This window comes from Thamnophis sirtalis, unplaced genomic scaffold (assembly GCF_051295495.1).
Source record: "Thamnophis sirtalis isolate CommonGarterSnake01/CBP01778 unplaced genomic scaffold, rThaSir2_p1.2 scaffold_2, whole genome shotgun sequence".
NCBI classification, from domain to species: domain Eukaryota; kingdom Metazoa; phylum Chordata; class Lepidosauria; order Squamata; family Natricidae; genus Thamnophis; species Thamnophis sirtalis.
The window spans coordinates 122,952,304-122,969,377 of record NW_028261382.1 but is presented as its reverse complement, the minus strand read 5'-3'; the positions used below and the strand labels follow the sequence as shown (position 1 = coordinate 122,969,377).

The 17,074-nt window shown below is 39.2% G+C and overlaps 1 protein-coding gene across 2 annotated transcripts in view; it reads right to left on the bottom strand.

The window, feature by feature from the left end:
- Positions 1-17,074, bottom strand: part of NCALD (neurocalcin delta) — a 55,127-nt gene that overhangs the window by 16,817 nt on the left and 21,236 nt on the right. The gene's annotated exons all lie outside the window — the stretch shown is intronic.

Here is a 17,074-nt window from a genome sequence, read left to right as displayed (position 1 = left end):
CATGCTTTATGGGGAATTCTAGGAGTCGAAGTCCACACATCTTATAGTTGCTAAGATTTTAGAGACAATGTTGTAGTGAATAGTTTTATTTACCACATTCCTATAGTCATCTATTTCACATTGTGACCGGGAACGGCATACATAATAAAACAATTATCTATTTCCAGATGGCATAACCAAAAGGGATTTTCAATAAAATGCCAGTTTTACAAATTTCACCCTAAGAGCTTATTGCAGATATATTATCCTAGAGATCTCCAAATGATTTTGACTGCAATTCCTACAAGCCATAGCTAAACCCATCCTTTACAGGCCTTGGGACCTTTAATCTAAAATACCTGAAAATATTTATGGGAGGATTAGATAGTAACAGTGGCATTGATCAAAGCCAGGGCAAGGTAATTCATACATATTTTCCACAATGTAAAGAACACAAAGGGTTACAAAAGCATATTACTCAACTAATTTGATTTGTAACAACCATATAGCAGAGACAACATTTCTGTGTTTAGTGCACATTACTTTAAGTATTAGTGATGCTTTTCTATTGTTAAGGCTAAGAGTAAGTATGAACTCCCAGTAAACTGCAGTAATAGTTACATCTTCTACACCATCTTAATGGCTTTTCTAACTTGGGGTTCCCTCTAGCAACAATGTATTGGCTCATTTCTAATTACTCCCAGCCACCACAGCCACACATATCACCATATATGGATGGTGTCAAATAGAAGTGCTGTGGAAGGATTTTTTATTATTCAGTGTGTGCCCAATTGCTCATACCTAAGACATCCATGTTCCCTCAATCGCTACTTGTTTCAGAGACGGGTTCCTACCTATTCGGTCCGGTTCGGTCGAATAGTAATAACTCCGGCAGACACGTGACTGTACCGGTTCTATCTCTGGCGGCGCCATCTTGATTTTCTGTTCTGCACATGCGCAGAGCAATCTTCATTGAAAAAAAATGTAATTTATATTCCTTTTTTAATGTTGTGCACATCTGCAAAATTTTCCGGGCACCGAACCAGTAGTAATGGCAGCCGGAGCCCACCCCTGACTTGTTTGTGTATAAGTCAATAGATTGAGCCTACTTGTTTAGTGTAGAAATCAACAGATCAACAGTCACTAAACTGCTTAACTATCTTTCCTGAATACTATTCTATCATGGCATATATTTTCCTTGAGTTGCAATCTTTGTTTAATCAGTGAATGGCATTTGATTCACAAATGATGTCTCCATAAAGTGTAACGTTCTCAAAGATGCTGATAATAGTATTATAGCATTACCAAAAGGTAGTCCAGGGTAAAACAATTAGAATAACACCCAGCTTGATTGGCGTTCACGGGGCTCAAGCACCTTTTTACAATCTTGCCAGAAAGGAGGATGAACAGAATTATGTATGTCCTAATTGTATTCCTTATCAGTTATAAAGCAACTCTTCGTTAATGGTCAAATGTGCTCTTCTTTAATCTTTGTAACATATATAAGAATTTTGCTGACAGTCTCTGTCATTCTTATGGCAGGAGACCAGTGATTCACTCTTAACTGGGTAGCTTTAATAAAACAATTATTGGATCCCCTCCAATTGTTGGCGTGTTCTTAGGTAAGTTTTTTTCCAGGATGTTGCCTTACCTGGTTGTTTTTTTCTCTACTTCTGTGATTGGTCTCTCATTCAAGTTACTTCCAACTGGAAGAGAGAGTTTTACTTCTCCTAATAGGTAACATGACGTGTAGGTGCAGTTATCCAAACAAAACCTGCAAAGGGCTAATAATCAAATATCCCAGCTGCCAAAAAAAGGGAACCAAAACAAGGAAACATTTTTTCAGCCAACTATCCAAACTGTAAAGGTCAGACGGCACAAAGCTAAACAGGAAATCAAAGGGTATATGTGATCTTTATGGCCAACAAAACATAAAGCAAACCAAAATCCATGATTATATGAGCATCTCTGGTAAAGGGAATACAACCAGGAAGAAAGCCACAATTACATAGGCTTCACAAAGGTTTGGGAGGTAGTCAAATGCGAACGCGCATACATACATACACTGATCATGTTCCAGTGAAATGAATGGAGCATGTGGAGCATAAGGAGCAACAGATCTGAAATGCATTAATGTACTTAGCACAGCGTTATTTCAAATACTTTGCAGAGCCCTACTAAAGAACATATAGTTTCAACTGCATTTGTTTTTTTAATATTTAATTAGCTTCAGCTGCTTACTGATATATGTTTGAACTATTTAAATATTTTCCTTTTTTTCTCCCAATAGCTTAGCGATCCAATGATGGTCTTGATAATTCATGCCAACCAACTTTGACTGGGTTCAAGCTTCTTAATGCGTGTCTTACATAAATATTCCTTATGTACTAGGAAATCTCCATGTTAAAAACAGAAGTCTGTCTTTGACAATTAACACCATGAAGCAATTCAAAAGGATTTGTAAATTAATTCATAGTAGATTTATCTTTTCAGCCTCCCAGTTCCCTTTATTTTTGTCATCTGGCAGATCCTACACTAAGGGATAGGGGTAATTCTCCAGCTGCTCTCTTCTCTTTCAAGGCCACAGAGCAGAAGCATATTGAACACCTGAGACAGGAAGCCCCAAGAGACACAATTCACAAATGCAACAGTATATCCAATTCAACATCCAACAAATAACTCAATTCAGTGATCCAGGAATGCTACTGGAGTTACCAAGCCAGGGATTTGTGTATGACAGGTAGATACTTCTAACATTTACAAAAGCAAGAGCCCGTAACACTTTGGAACTCTCTGATTTAAACATGCTATTTTTATCTTGCCTTTATTATACTAATAAAGCTGCTCGATTCCTAGTGACAGACATTCCCCTGCTGTACTTGGCAAACTCAAAGAATATGTTTTGCAATAGCAACTGAAAACAACATGATTTTTGCAAATGGCACAAGGAATGGAGATAACATTTGGGAGCCCAATCTTTGATGAAGACCAATTTTTTTAAAAATATCTATCGATGCATTCAGGGCCAGTGCAATGCAGTGTGTAAATTCTGCAACATAGAAGGGCACTGACACTAGTTGCAAGTACAAAAAAAAAAAAGATGCAATATCACAGGGACCCTTCAGCTGTTGAGACTGGTGAGAGAACTTATAATCAGGACCAAGCAGGCCCTTATGTAATTAAAATTATACACAATAAGCCATATTAAAAATGGTTTGGTAGAATTCTGCAGAAGGGTGCCTTGTATGCCTGCAGTAAATTTGCCTGCATTATAAAGATTTATTTTTGAAGATTTGCATTATTATTCATGATGCTATTAAAATGATATAAACACCTTTTGCAGAAGAGGTTCTGACAAAGCATGAAACCTTAAAGCTTCTTAGGAAATGATAAGTTATCACACGATGTGTGTAATGACAGTGATTCGCTGTAGCTTTGTCAAATAAATGTTTACTTTCCCTGAGCCCTAGTTGAGCATTCTTCCTCACAGAATTTCAGTCCTATGAAGAGAGTCTCCAACAGCCATATATATGGGTTTTCAACATTGCAAACTGTGTAGTAAGACTCCCTAGACAATTTAAAACCCTACAGCAATCTACTTCAAGAACAGAAGTTGGGACTGCAACTCTCACAATTCCCAGGTATCCCAACAAATTGGGAAGGAAACAGATTGGAAGAGGATACAACCAAGATTCTGTAACAGTGATGGCAAACCTTTTTTCCTTTGGGTGCCGATAGCATGTGTGTGTGTGTGTCGACACCCATAGTGCAATGTCCCCCACAGGCCCCGCCCCTGCGCATGTGTGTGTGACCCCCCCCCCACGCTCCCCGTGCATACATATGTGACCCCTGTTTTGATGCTAGCAGACCTCCCTGAAGCCTGCTGGGACCAAAAATGCACCCCCAAGCATGCGACCCCACACACACATGCGCATGTGACCTCCACCCCATGTACATCCAACACACACCCCACACACATGCGCATGTAACACCCCCCCATGAGCACACGTCTCCCAGCAGAGATTTGAAAATCAGCTGTCCGGTGGGACAAGTGCGCTCATGCGCAGTGGAATTGACATGGGCGATGGCTCGCATGCCCGCAGAGATGGCTCTGCGTGCCACCTGTGCCATAGGTTTGCCATCACGGTTCTATAATATAAAGGAGCACCAGGTCCTCTGTATCAGATTGCCTGCTTGAGTGTGAAGGGCTGGTGAGCAATATGGATATATGTCACAGAACATCTTGTTAGTTGAACCCAAGGTTTTCGTCTGACTTCTAAACCCTATTCGTAGATCAAGAAATTAGGTCAACTTTTTTCTAAGTTTTTCCAAATTAGGATTCCCCCCCCCCCAATTATTTTACAAGGATAAGACTTCTCCATGTAGGTGACAAGCCTTTCTCCTGGTTTCTAGCCTGGTGCTTTTACTGCTAGACTAAGATGGCTCTCCGTGTAGTTGACAAGTCTTCTGTTATCTAAATCAGGGGTCTCCAACCTTGGCAACTTTAAGCCTGGCAGACTTCAACTCCCATGTAGGTGACAAGCCTTTCTCCTGGTTTCTAGCCTGGTGCTTTTACTGATAGACTAAACTGGCTCTTCTGTTATCTAAATCAGGGGTCTCCAACCTTGGCAACTTTAAGCCTGGCAGACTTCAACTCCCAGAATTCCTCAGACAGCTTTGGTCAGCCCTGATCTAAAAAGCCCAATGAATAGAGATCTTCCCTGACAGCTTTCCTTGGAATCAGATAGAAGTGTGGGAAACCCAGGAGGCTCGAAAATGTATAGGTAGTCCTCAGCTTACTACCATCTGTTTAGCGACTACTTAAAGCTACAAAGGCATGGAAAAAAAGTGACTTTTAACCACTGCAGCATTTTGGTCACCACGTTATAAAAAAGATGTTGAGACTCTAGAAAGAGTACAGAGAAGAGCGACCAAGTTGATTAGGGGACTGAGAGGCTAAAACATATGAAGAACGGTTACAGGAACTGGGCATGGCTAGTCTGGTGAAGAGAAGGACCAGGAGAGACATGACAGCAGTGTTCCAATATTTGAGGGACTGCCACAGAGAGGACGAGGTCAAGCTATTCTCCCAAGAACCTGAAGGCCAGACAAGGAACAATGGATGGAAACTGACCAAGGAGAGATTCACCCTAGAAAGACGGAGAATTTTTCTGACAGTGAGAGCAATCAACCCATGGAACAGCTTGCCTTCAGAAGTTGTGGGAGCTTCATCACTGGAAGCTTTCAAGAAGAGACTGGACTGCTATTTGTCAGAAATAGTGTAGGGTCTGCTTGGGTGGGGGATTGGACTACATGACCTACAAGGTTCCTTCCAACTGTTAATCTGTAATTACATGATCAAAATGTGGATACTTGGCAGCTACAGTAGCATTGTATTTAGGACAATTGCAGTGTCTGGGGTCATTTGATCACCATTTCCAATCTTCCAAGCAGTTCTTTAAAGCAAAGTCAATGAAGGAAGCCACATTCACTTAACTACAGTGATTTATTTGAGAACTAAAGCAAAAATGGTCATAAAATCAAGTACAATTCATTTAACAGTCACCTTAGCAACAGAAATTTTGATTCCAATTGTGGTTGTAAGTTGAGGACTACCTATAAAGAACAAGATATCCACAGGCATACCACACAACCATTGCGTGAGTTTAAAATGACCACATTCCAGCATGGAATTTCTCCTCATCTGAATGCAAACGCAAAACCTCTTTCATCCAAGGTTGAAAAAAAAAGAAATAGAAAAAATTCTGGCATGACCTGTACCCCAGACTTCTTATCATCTATTTATACATATGTTTTGATAGTTTTATGCTGTCCAATAACCAAATGTCTTTGGATACTTTATGTAAAAATATTTCAAATTCAATATTAATTGAAGTACAGTACAACATTGTCTGAAAATACACAATAGACATAAAACAATACAAATTCAAAAAAGCCTTTAACATTTTTAAAAAGTCAAAATCCATGGAAGTAGCAATCTATTTCTTTCTTCAGAATTTGGCCCTTACCAAACCTAGAACACAGTTATATCTATTTTCCAAATGTTGTATCTCACACTTTTATTCCAGGGACAATATCAATTTTTTAAAAAGGTGCAACAAATGTCACACAAAGTTATTCAGGTTATCATGAATATATTTATAAACCCATTCTGAAATTTGAAATAGGGCTTTTAAGAACCCATCCTGCTAATAAATTACAGCATGGAAAGAAATATTAAAGCATTCCAGAAAAATTAGCAAGTAAAACAGTTAGATCATCTAAAGAACTAAGATTCTAAGCTTAGTAAAAATATGTGACCTCACTTCCCCAGCCCATAGCCCAACTACTCTGTTTTCTACATTAATGTAAGGACATTGAAATTATTACCTGCTCAAAGTATAAATGAATATCTTTCCCCACACATCATTCTCCAAACTATGCTTGTTAATGTCAAATGTCAAAGGTATAAACAGGAGTAATTGCAGACTGCTATTTTTTATGAGCTTCTAATTGTTTGTGGAATTTAAAGATCAAAAGAGAAGGCTCTGTTCCTCTAGATTTATTCTGGCATAGATGTCCTACAGCTGCTGCATCTTGTCTTCAACTTCCCTTTATCTTTTCTTTGCAGGTGTCTAGAGATGGGAGGGGAGACAGGAAGAAGCAAAAATGTCCTCATCAAAAAGTTGGTGTCTTCCAAGCACTACAAAGACCATATATAGAATGGAATAGAATAGAATAGAATAGAATAGAATAGAATAGAATAGAATAGAATAGAATAGAATAGAATAGAATAGAATAGAATAGAATAGAATAACAGAGTTGGAAGGGACCTTAGAGGTCCTTCTAATCCAACCCCCTGCTCAGGCAGGAAACCCTACACCACTTCAGACAAATGGTTATCTAATGTCTTCTTAAAAACTTCCAGTGTTGGAGCATTCACAACGTCTGGAGGCAATTTGTTCCACTGGTTAAGGGTTCTAACTCTCAGGAAATTTCTCCTTAATTCTAAGTTGATTCTGTCCTTGATTAGTTTCCACCCATTGCTTCTTGTTCTACCCTCAGGTGCTTTGAAAAATAGTTTGCCTCCCTCTTCTTTGTGGCAACCCCCTCAAATATTGGAACACTGCTATCATGTCTCCCCTAGTCCTTCTTTTCATAAGACTAGACGTATCCAGTTCCAGCAACCATTATTTATATTCTTATCCCCAACTCCCCTAATCATCTTTGTTGCTTTTCTCTGCACTCTTTTTTACATCGTGGCAATCAAAATTGGATGCAGTATTCTAAGTGTGGTCTTACCAAGGCATTATAAAGTGGTATTAACACTTTATATTTTGTCAATAGTTTCTGAAACTTGGCTTCATATTTCACTATTGCTTCAGTTAGTGGTCATGAGTCCTCATCAATGGTCCCTATCACCACCAATTCATCATTATTGCACATGCCAGGAGATAACTGCCATGATTTAGCCAAAGTTAAGCACTTGAAATCTGTGTTTGTCATATGAGAACCTTAAGTGGTACACGTGAAATCAATGAAGCCCAAACTACTAAATTTAGAGTGGAAGAATTATTTCTTTACGTATTTCTATAACACTATTCATCATTATCACATAACTGAGTAAAATCCAAACATCAAAGGTCAACTTTTCCAAACTAGCATTCTTTAGATGGGTTAGATTTCTACTCACAGAAGTACCAGCTCATCTGAGTAGAAAATCTGGAAGCTAAGGTCCAAGTCTTTCTATGAGTGGCATAGTCTTCCTTACTTTGAGCTCTCATACAATATAGATCTTAGGTCATGCCTTCATATTAGATGTTCCACGGCTAGACTCCTTAAAGTTTGGGCTTTTTCAATATATATATTTGAGTTTTTTTTAATGACTTCTGACTACTAGGAGGAAGTGTAATTGATGTGATCCTTCTTACTGGGATGAGACCACTAGTTGTATACTGCCTCCTGGGTATTAGTAGTTTTAAAGTCAAGGAAGCTCTGAATCAGTATTCTTCAACCTTGGCAACTTTAAGTTGGATGGACTTCAACTCCCAGAAGTGGTATGTAAGTCTAAGTGCTATTGCTATTGCCAGAAAAAGCAAGTCTTGACTGGTTGGAGGTTCTTTATGACCTTGTAGACCAGGGATGTCAAACTCAATTTCATTGAGGGCTGCATCAGGGTTGTGTTTAACCTCGGGAGGTCAGGGTGAGCATGGCCAGATCAACATTACTCGTGTTGGGGGCACCTGTGGTGGCCCGACCACTTTGCCAGTGAAAATGGGCTCCTGAGCTCTGACGGCCTCCTGCAACCCTCTGCTGGCGAAAACTGAGCTCGGGAGGGCTGCACGCGGCCCTCCCGAGCTTTGTTTTCACTGGCAGAGACACCATGGGCCTTCGCTGTTTCCAGGGTGGTTCCGCAGGCCAGATATAAATACCGGCCGGATCCAACCCTGGGCCTTGAGTTTGACACCCCTCTTGTAGACCATTTAGGTCTTCACACCTTGGTTGCACTTCTTGCTTTAGGACACCTGCTGCCATCACCAATGAACACCCCACTCGGGGTCCTAGACTGAAGAGAGATAGGCCTCTCACAATCTATGGTGATTAGAAGATAAAACTGAAAAACAATGTAATAATTTTTGCAATGAAAATCTCCTAGACATATAGCTTAGAGGCAAGTAACCAGAGATTTTTAGCCCTTCTTATCTCCCTGGGGAAATAAACCAATAACACTAGAGATAATAAAATCAAATTTAAGAAATGCTCCAAGCAGACTAAAGGAAGAAGTTATGAATGTTTTTTTTCTTACAGACTGAAGTAGATACAAGTTAATATGCTGAATATTACAAACAAAATTAATATTTTCTTCTCAAGCCCTAGGAATAAAAAGCAAAGCCGAGACAGATGCTCAATTTTTCTAATTTGTATACAGACTTAAAAAAAAGAAAATAAAGAAAATAAGTTTGGCTTAGGATGACACATACACAAAAGGAAGAATTGAACACGATTTCATTCCTAGAGTTTTACTATTGTCGCTACAGAAACCAGCAATTTTGCAAAGGAGGGGGGGGGTCTGTTTCATTTGTCTGATTTCTTTCACTTTAATCAGGTACTGTTAAGATACTGAACCTCACTCTTGTGCGGTCTGCTTCTCCACATTTTCCCCATTTCAACTATAGGTAGTCCTCAAGTTATGACAGGGATTTCTATCGCTAAGCAATGGGTTTGTAAAGCACATCACATCACCGCATTATTTAGCAACAGCAGTCCCTGCAGTCTCCATTGCCATCATTAAGCGAGGACTGTGGGTCATTAAAGCAAGCACCGCAACACAATTTCTTGCTGACCTCCAATGACTAAAGTCATTTATCAACTACCCTGGCTATAGCACTAGGCTAAACCCATGCCATCAATTTCAGTAGGAGTTTTTAGCCTGCAATCATCTCCTCCCCACAAAACTCCAGTTTCCAAGAGTCCCTTCTGGAATGTCACGCCTGTTGGAAAATTGAAACCCTTATTCTTCATTCCAACTGACTTCCTGGAATATAGGAAACATTCATAATAATCCACTCCAAACGAAAAAAAAATGTTTATACCTCCACATTCTTTTCCACATATATCACTTTCTCCAATGGGGAACTCCGGATGATCTGGCTCTTAACTCCCACTCTGGCTGGGGATTATAGGAGGAAAATACCTATTTGGGAAAGCCTTACTTAAGGTCATTAGGCTTCAGAAAAGCTGTCTAAAGGTAAATAATCTAATTAAAGACATATGGAGGATATATACACATATAAAAAGAGATTCTATATTCCTGGAAGGATACGCGTACATATCAGAATTTAAAGCCTGGTTAACAAAATTTATTCATTCTCAACTTCTGAACTAGCTTTTTATTGAAGAAAAGGGCAGTCTAGATATGATTCCATGCGGTCAAGGATAAAAAGTGAGTTACAGTGATATTACAAAGATGTAATTACTATCTTGGAGAAAGTGGAATAATTCAAAGGGTTTCTTTCCATTTTTTTTTACACTAATGCTAACATGCTAATTTTATTTTGTTTTTATATATAGTTACATTTGAATTATATTCACACATTACTAAAATTTACCTTTGTAATTTTAAAAAGATTGATACTGTTTTTAAATTAAAGACAGAGATTAACTAAAAAAGATACACCACCGTTTTATTGGAGTGTAAAGTAGGTCCACATAACTGTTAAGAGACCACCATATTATAATGAACATAGCCTTTTGAAAATGAAAATGAAAATACTATATCTAAATCCACTTAAATAAAACCACTTTGCAGAAAAATCCATACATCCTGCTATAAATTAAACCCTAAAGTCAGTGAACCACTGCCTAAGGTTATTGTTAAGGGGCATTATTTACTTACTATTAAGTTGTTGGCTGTTGTTTCCTTGTGCTGCCAAGCCCTTTTCTCCTAACTACTTGATAAACTGGTGGTAAATCAGCACTCCTGTTGGCTGACGAGAGGCACTCTTCCCAGGCTTCAATCACTTCCCTGGCTATTTTTGTGCTTGCTCATCCAACAATCTTAGTGGCTGCAAAATTGAATGTATGCCTTTGTTCATTGCACTATAAGGCTACCAATGACTTTGGGTTTCCTTGTCTGACCGCTTGCTTGTATTCTTGCAATCTGGTAGTTAGCTTCTTCCCTGTCTGTCCTATACAGTCATGGGGCAATCCATGCAGGAGTTCTGGTATATTATAATGGAAGTATCTCCCATCTCCAAGCGATCTTTACAATGCAAAATTTGTCCTCATTCTGTAATAACTTTCAGGATGGTAGTCAAAGTATTGTCCATAATCAAAATGAAAGTTCATTGTGTAATTATGGCCATGAACTTTCTTTTACCCAATACTGATCACTGGATTATCTCATTGGACAATCCCTCACTAAATTATCTTTATCATTAGATAATATGCATTACTGCATAATCCATTACTGGATTATTTTTCAACCAGTATCCACACCTGTTTTTGCTACGATTAAAATTAAAAACAGAGTAATCTACATTAGCAATAGAGATTACTTACTAGATTTTATCCCTCCTTTATCAATCTATAAAGAACTCAGCAAGTATACATAATATTCCGTCCTCCTATTTTCCCCCATAGCAGAAGGTTTTTTTTCCCTAATTACATTGCAAGATTTGAACAATTATATTAATCTAACCTTATAATAAAAATAGAGCTGGTATTTCTGGACATGTTTCTTATCTGGACTACTTCACAAGGCTGGTATTAATCTTGCAAGTCTCAAAGTACATCTCTTCCCACTCACTTTTACAGTCCAAGAAACTTCCCTTGTGAGGCATTTAACATGCCCCATTTTTTCTACGGATTCAACTGCCTCTAGTCCAGCGGTCCCCAAGTGGGATTTGTTCAAAACCGGGTCACAGGAAAAATGGGCAAGCGCTTGTGCATGAAACTCCACTCGTGCAAGTGAAAGGTGATTGCCCTCGCTCGTGAAGCTCTGTTCATGTGAATGGCACTTCACATGAGAGTGCCCTCTGCTCATGCAAGTGGAACTTTGCGCATGAGCTCCAGCGCCCTCTGTTCAAGCAAGTAGAACCGTCAAACTGGAAAGGTTGGGACTGCTGGTCTATTCTGTGGTCTTTCCTCCTGTCTCCCAAGGTCACTCTCACATATCATTACAATGACCAAATTTTTCTGTGCCTTCTTTTTACCATAGGTGGGCAATTATGGCACTTTTATAATCTGTGAACTTTTAACTTCCAGAATTCCTCGCAGAATTCTATCAATAATGGCCCAAATTAGGAGCATTGATGGGAAAGTAATGAAAAGACAAGATGGCAGTCTCAACCATACAATTAAAGCCTCACCCCTTTTATATGATCCTACCATGCCATACATCTAAAAAGGGCCAGGCTTTGAACAAACAGTAGCAGCTGCTATCTTGATTCTTTCGATCTCCCAACTACAGATGCCTCTGATGTAAGTGGAGTATTTGCTTTTGTTTTAAAATTCATAATATAAAAATCCTAGTCTCCATTTCTCAGAGGAGTATTTATCTTTGTTTTTTTTTCCAAGGCAGGTATTAAATAGACGCATATTTTTTTGAGCCCTTTGAGAGTGTTCTGAAATCCTTCCATAAGAATCTGTGGGTTTGAATTATTCATCTGCCAATATAGAAATTAATAAACAAGTAAGTATTAAATACATACTTTCAAATGAAACTATTTTATAATGCCATCTGTACATTTAATGGACTGAGTAAGAATAACGTAATTATACATCTGCTCTTTTACTCTTATTAATTAAATAAAAAAAGCACAATATGGTGAAGGTTGTAGTCATGGTAACCACAAACTAACCTAAGTAATAAGCAAAATTTACTCTTACGATTCAAGGTAAGTATCTGATTTTCTTGCTCCCACCTACATCCCATTATGTAAAAAAAAAAAAATCACACAAGATTTTACACGTATCTTTTCTAATTTACAATTTCTTTTGCATTGCAGCAGATGATGTTTGAATAACTACAAAAATGTAATATAGATAATTTATTAATACACCTAGGATAAAAACATTTTAAAACTGTGTGGTAGAAAGCAATGACACAACTAAAGGTCACAGTCTTAAATTCCTGGCAAGCCAACTGTTAAACAATAAACAAATCCACCTTTTAGACCAGGGGTGTCAAATTCAAGGCCCAGGGGCCAGACCCGGCCCACAGGGTGCTTAGATCTGGCCCACAAGACCACCCTGGAAACAGTGAAGGATCAGCCTGCCAGCAAAAATGGAGCTTGGTAGGGCTGCGCACAGGAGGCCACTGCAGCCGAAAATGGAGATCGGGGACACATTTTCACTGGCAGAGCGCTCGAGCCACCACAGACACCCCTAGCATGAGTGATGTCAAGCTAGCCATGGCCCCCTCAGGTCAAACACAACTCTCAAACATAACCCTAAATGAAAATGAGTTTGACACCTCTGCTTTAGGCCAATGCAGCCAATTTGATCAACAGGAATTTCTGCATGGTACAGCAAGTCAATACATTGCTAACTTTTTAAAAAAAATGGAATTCACACTCTCTCCTCATCTCTTCCATTATTCTTATTTACCATATCTTTCCCCCATCTTCTTTCTCGGCTTCCTAATTTTTTTTTTCTTTCGTCATCCAAGTTTCACAATGTACCTTCTTGCTTAATTCCCAAATATTCCCATAGGATCTGTAGAGGTGGGAAAATGATGCCGCATAGGCTATGTACCATGTCATTAGGAGTACAATTTCTATTAAGCATGGCCAATTTATGACTCCTGTGGTTTATCCCACTTTTATTAGTTATACGTAGCTTGAGACGGCAAACCTGCCTAATATTCCTTCCTCCTAATTTCCCCACAACAACAACAACCCTGTGAGGTGAGTGGGGCTGAGAGGGTGACTGGCCCAAAGTCACCCAGCCACCTTTCATGCCTAAGGTGGAACTAGAACTCAGACCACCTTCACTACTACACCAAACTGGCATGACGAGGTCAGGATGTATGTCACGCCACTGTGCCTTGCACAGGCTTCTATGGTCCCCAGTGGGTAAGATTGCTGATCCTGCAGTTCTGATGGTCAAATGCATAGCTCTAGAATTAATTTCACTGGAGTACTGTATATCTGAGGATAACATTGCAGACCAGTTTACCAAGGCCCAAGGTAATATAAAGCATAAACGTTGTTGTGAGGAATACAGATTAAAATTGTAGGATTTATATATTGTTCTCCCCAAAGGGGAGAATGTTAGGAATATAATCTAACGGTTGGGTTGGCAATATATAAATCATGTAACAATGTTGTACCTGTTTCTTTAAAGCATACTGTAAAATGTGATTGGTTGCTGTTTTCCTCAATCGGCCATAAGAGGGAGCCAGAATGACTGTTAGCTCTCTCTCTGTTCATTAGATGCTGGGCTGATCTGATCTGAATGCCGTGAGCTATTGTAAGTTTTGCAACTGTTAGCAAACTTTGGGTACCAGACTGTTTGTATGATTATGGAATATGTTATTTGGATTATCCCTTAACTGAAAGACATTGATGACTGACTGTCTTATCCTTGTATGACTTGGACTGTTTGATGGACTCTGATACCTCTATTTCCACGAAAATAAAAGCCTATTTAAACTGCAGTGTCTCTGTATGCTGGTTTGTGTGTTCTCCAACACAACTCTAACAATGCTTCTCTGAACATACTCGCTCTCCCAATGGGGAGCTTACCTAACAGGCAGTACTTGGCTCAATAAGAATAACTGTGAGAGGGCTCTTGGTGCCCTAGCAGACAATCACTTCAGTGTGAGTCAGCAATGTGCTGCAGCTGCCAATAAAGCCAATGCAGTCCTGGGCTGCATCAACAGAGGGATAGCATCAAGATCACAAAAAGTGATATGGAATACTGCATCCAATTCTTGTTACAAAAAAGATGTTGAGACTCTAGAAAGAAGGTAGAGAAGTGCAACAAAGATGATTAAGGGACAGGAGGCTAAAGTGTATATGATGAATCGTTAAGAGAACCAGATTATGACTAACCTAACAAAGAGAAGGATTAGGGGGTGATATCATAGCTGTCTTCTGGTACTTGAAAGGCAGTCATGGGGAGGAGGTGTTGATTTATTCTCCAAAGCACCCAAGGGCAGGGCAAGAAGCAATGGGTGGAAGCTCATTAAAAAGAGATCGAATCAGGAGCTAAGGATAAATTTCCTGACAATAATAACAGCTTACCTCCTTGATTTGTGGGTGCCACAATGCTGGAAGTCTTCAAGAAAAGATTGGACAGTCCAGGATGGAATGCCTCCTGTGTTGGGCAGGGGGTTGGATAGAAAGACCTCCAAAGTTCCTTCCAATCAGAGGTGATCTTCAGCAAGTTCTGACCAGCTCTAGAGAACCGCTAGCGGAATCTTTAAGTAGTTTGGAGAACCGGTAAATACCACCTCTGACTAGTCCCAACCATCTATTCTCTGCCTCCCGAGTCCCAGCTGACTGATAAGGAATGGGGATTTTGCGGTAACCTTCCCCTGGAGTGCGGAAAGAATGGAGATGTCACAGTATCCTTCCCCTGCCACACCCACCAAGCCACGCCCCCACCAAGCCACGCCCACAGAACTGGTAGTAAAAATTATTGAATCCCACCACTGCTTCCAACCCTATGATTTTAAGAAGAGAGGTTTCTTCTTCATATGCTTCAAGCTTTCTGTGAATTGCTACACCTCAGCATGTCTGTAAATACTTAAAATGTAAACTAGATATGTAACTGCAGGCTACATATTAATTCAATATCCAATTTCTCAGGAGGTTGAAAGTTCAACCTAAAATATCCCAGTTAAAAGATCTCAGGTTAGTGTGGGAAAAGCCCGTGTTTAACAAAACCATGAGCTGCTACTTCCTGTCAGCCAAAGCTAAAATAAATCACAGGAGTATTTTGCTATTTAACTCCTCTATGTATTTAAAGGAAAGTAAGAGAATAACACAAGGCGAGGAGGCATGTTTTCTAAATCTAAAAAGAAAAATATAAATGTTTGGACTGAATCTTATACTTGATTGGAACCACTCTTTCTCTCTCTCTTTGCATTTTACTCTCACATCACAACTATCAACAATCAGAACAGATGATTAGGTGGAAAGATGCTACGGCAACTCTACTAAATTTGGATCAGATCAGCTCCCCTTTTCTAATTGCAAAAAAGGAATTTAGTAACAGATATTTTAGGGAAAACTGAGTTTACTGTTGACTTCAAATCTCTGATGTCAGAAAAACTACAGCCCTCCCTCCAGCTGTTGAACCAAAGCTGAAAAATTAGGTCACCAGATTTATTGATGTAGAAGCTGAAAGTGATACAATTGTTATAATAGAATGAAATATGAACTCTTTCCATCGGGACGGAAGGATAGATTGGATCATTTTATAATTGTTTTAGCTGTAGATTGCACTTATTTCTTCACATTCTGGTCTCAAGCAATTAAAAATCAATATTCACTGCCTAATGAGCACAAGGGACATCACTGTGTAGATAAAAAGTGCAGGATTTATTCTATAGTAATGTCCTCTCTTGGTCTTCATTTATAAGATTCCTGCTTCAGGGTACCTGTATTTGCAGGACTGGAGTCCCTGAGCACTTGTTCCTGACTTCGTTCTGGTGGGGTACCGTAAGTGGTGGACTTTGCCCACCCTAACACGTATTTCCTCAAATGAACCTTCTTTCTTCTGAAAGCTATAAGCCTGTTTCACTAATCCTTGCTCAAATTACTTTCCCACTCTCAGGAATGTTCATGTACATACACAGATTCAGACTAGGTTACAATCCAGATGTTAGGAAATTTAAAAGACCCAAGACTGGCTTAGTTTTGTGAGAAAGACGAGAGAAACCTGGTATGCGCTAAGAAACTTTGAACCAAGTTTCTCCTAGGGTTGTTTTTTTTTTTTTTTTTGTTCTAAAAATAAGAGTCACTTTGGAGTGGTGATGTCTGTTGCAGAGTTATTAACTGCCTTTCCCCTTTCCGCTACTCCAGCATAGCAGGAAATAAAAGGACCAGCTGTGTTTGTATCTTGCAAACAAGAGACAGAAAAAGACTACTCTACACACAGTCTGGATAGCTGGATTTAAACGGAATGGCACTTTTACAGTATATCAAGCAATTACCCAGACTCATTTTAAAAGGGCTCCGTAGACATTGTCTTCTCCCTGTTCTGAATTTCTCTGCTTCTTCACTCCATCTTGCCACAGTAAATGCATTTACAGAAGAAAATATAGAATAACTGCATTTATTCTTTCTCATTTATTTTTACTATGTTTCATCCTATTTTTCTGCCTAAATGGTATTTCTTGGAACAGAATTTTTTAAAAAATGAAAACCACAATACTAAAAACCTTAGAAAAACAGATAAATCCTCATGAACTATTTTAAATTGAAAAGGTCTCATGAAGAGGAAAGGCGGCTCTTCCCAAAAGATCAAAGAGTAGACAAGGGGTTGAGTACAAGTTCCAACAGATGCATTCCAGAGCTTGGGGGTGTCACATAGTGTCCTCCATCTTGTGCATGACAAACAAGCCTGAGAAAGTGATGTCATT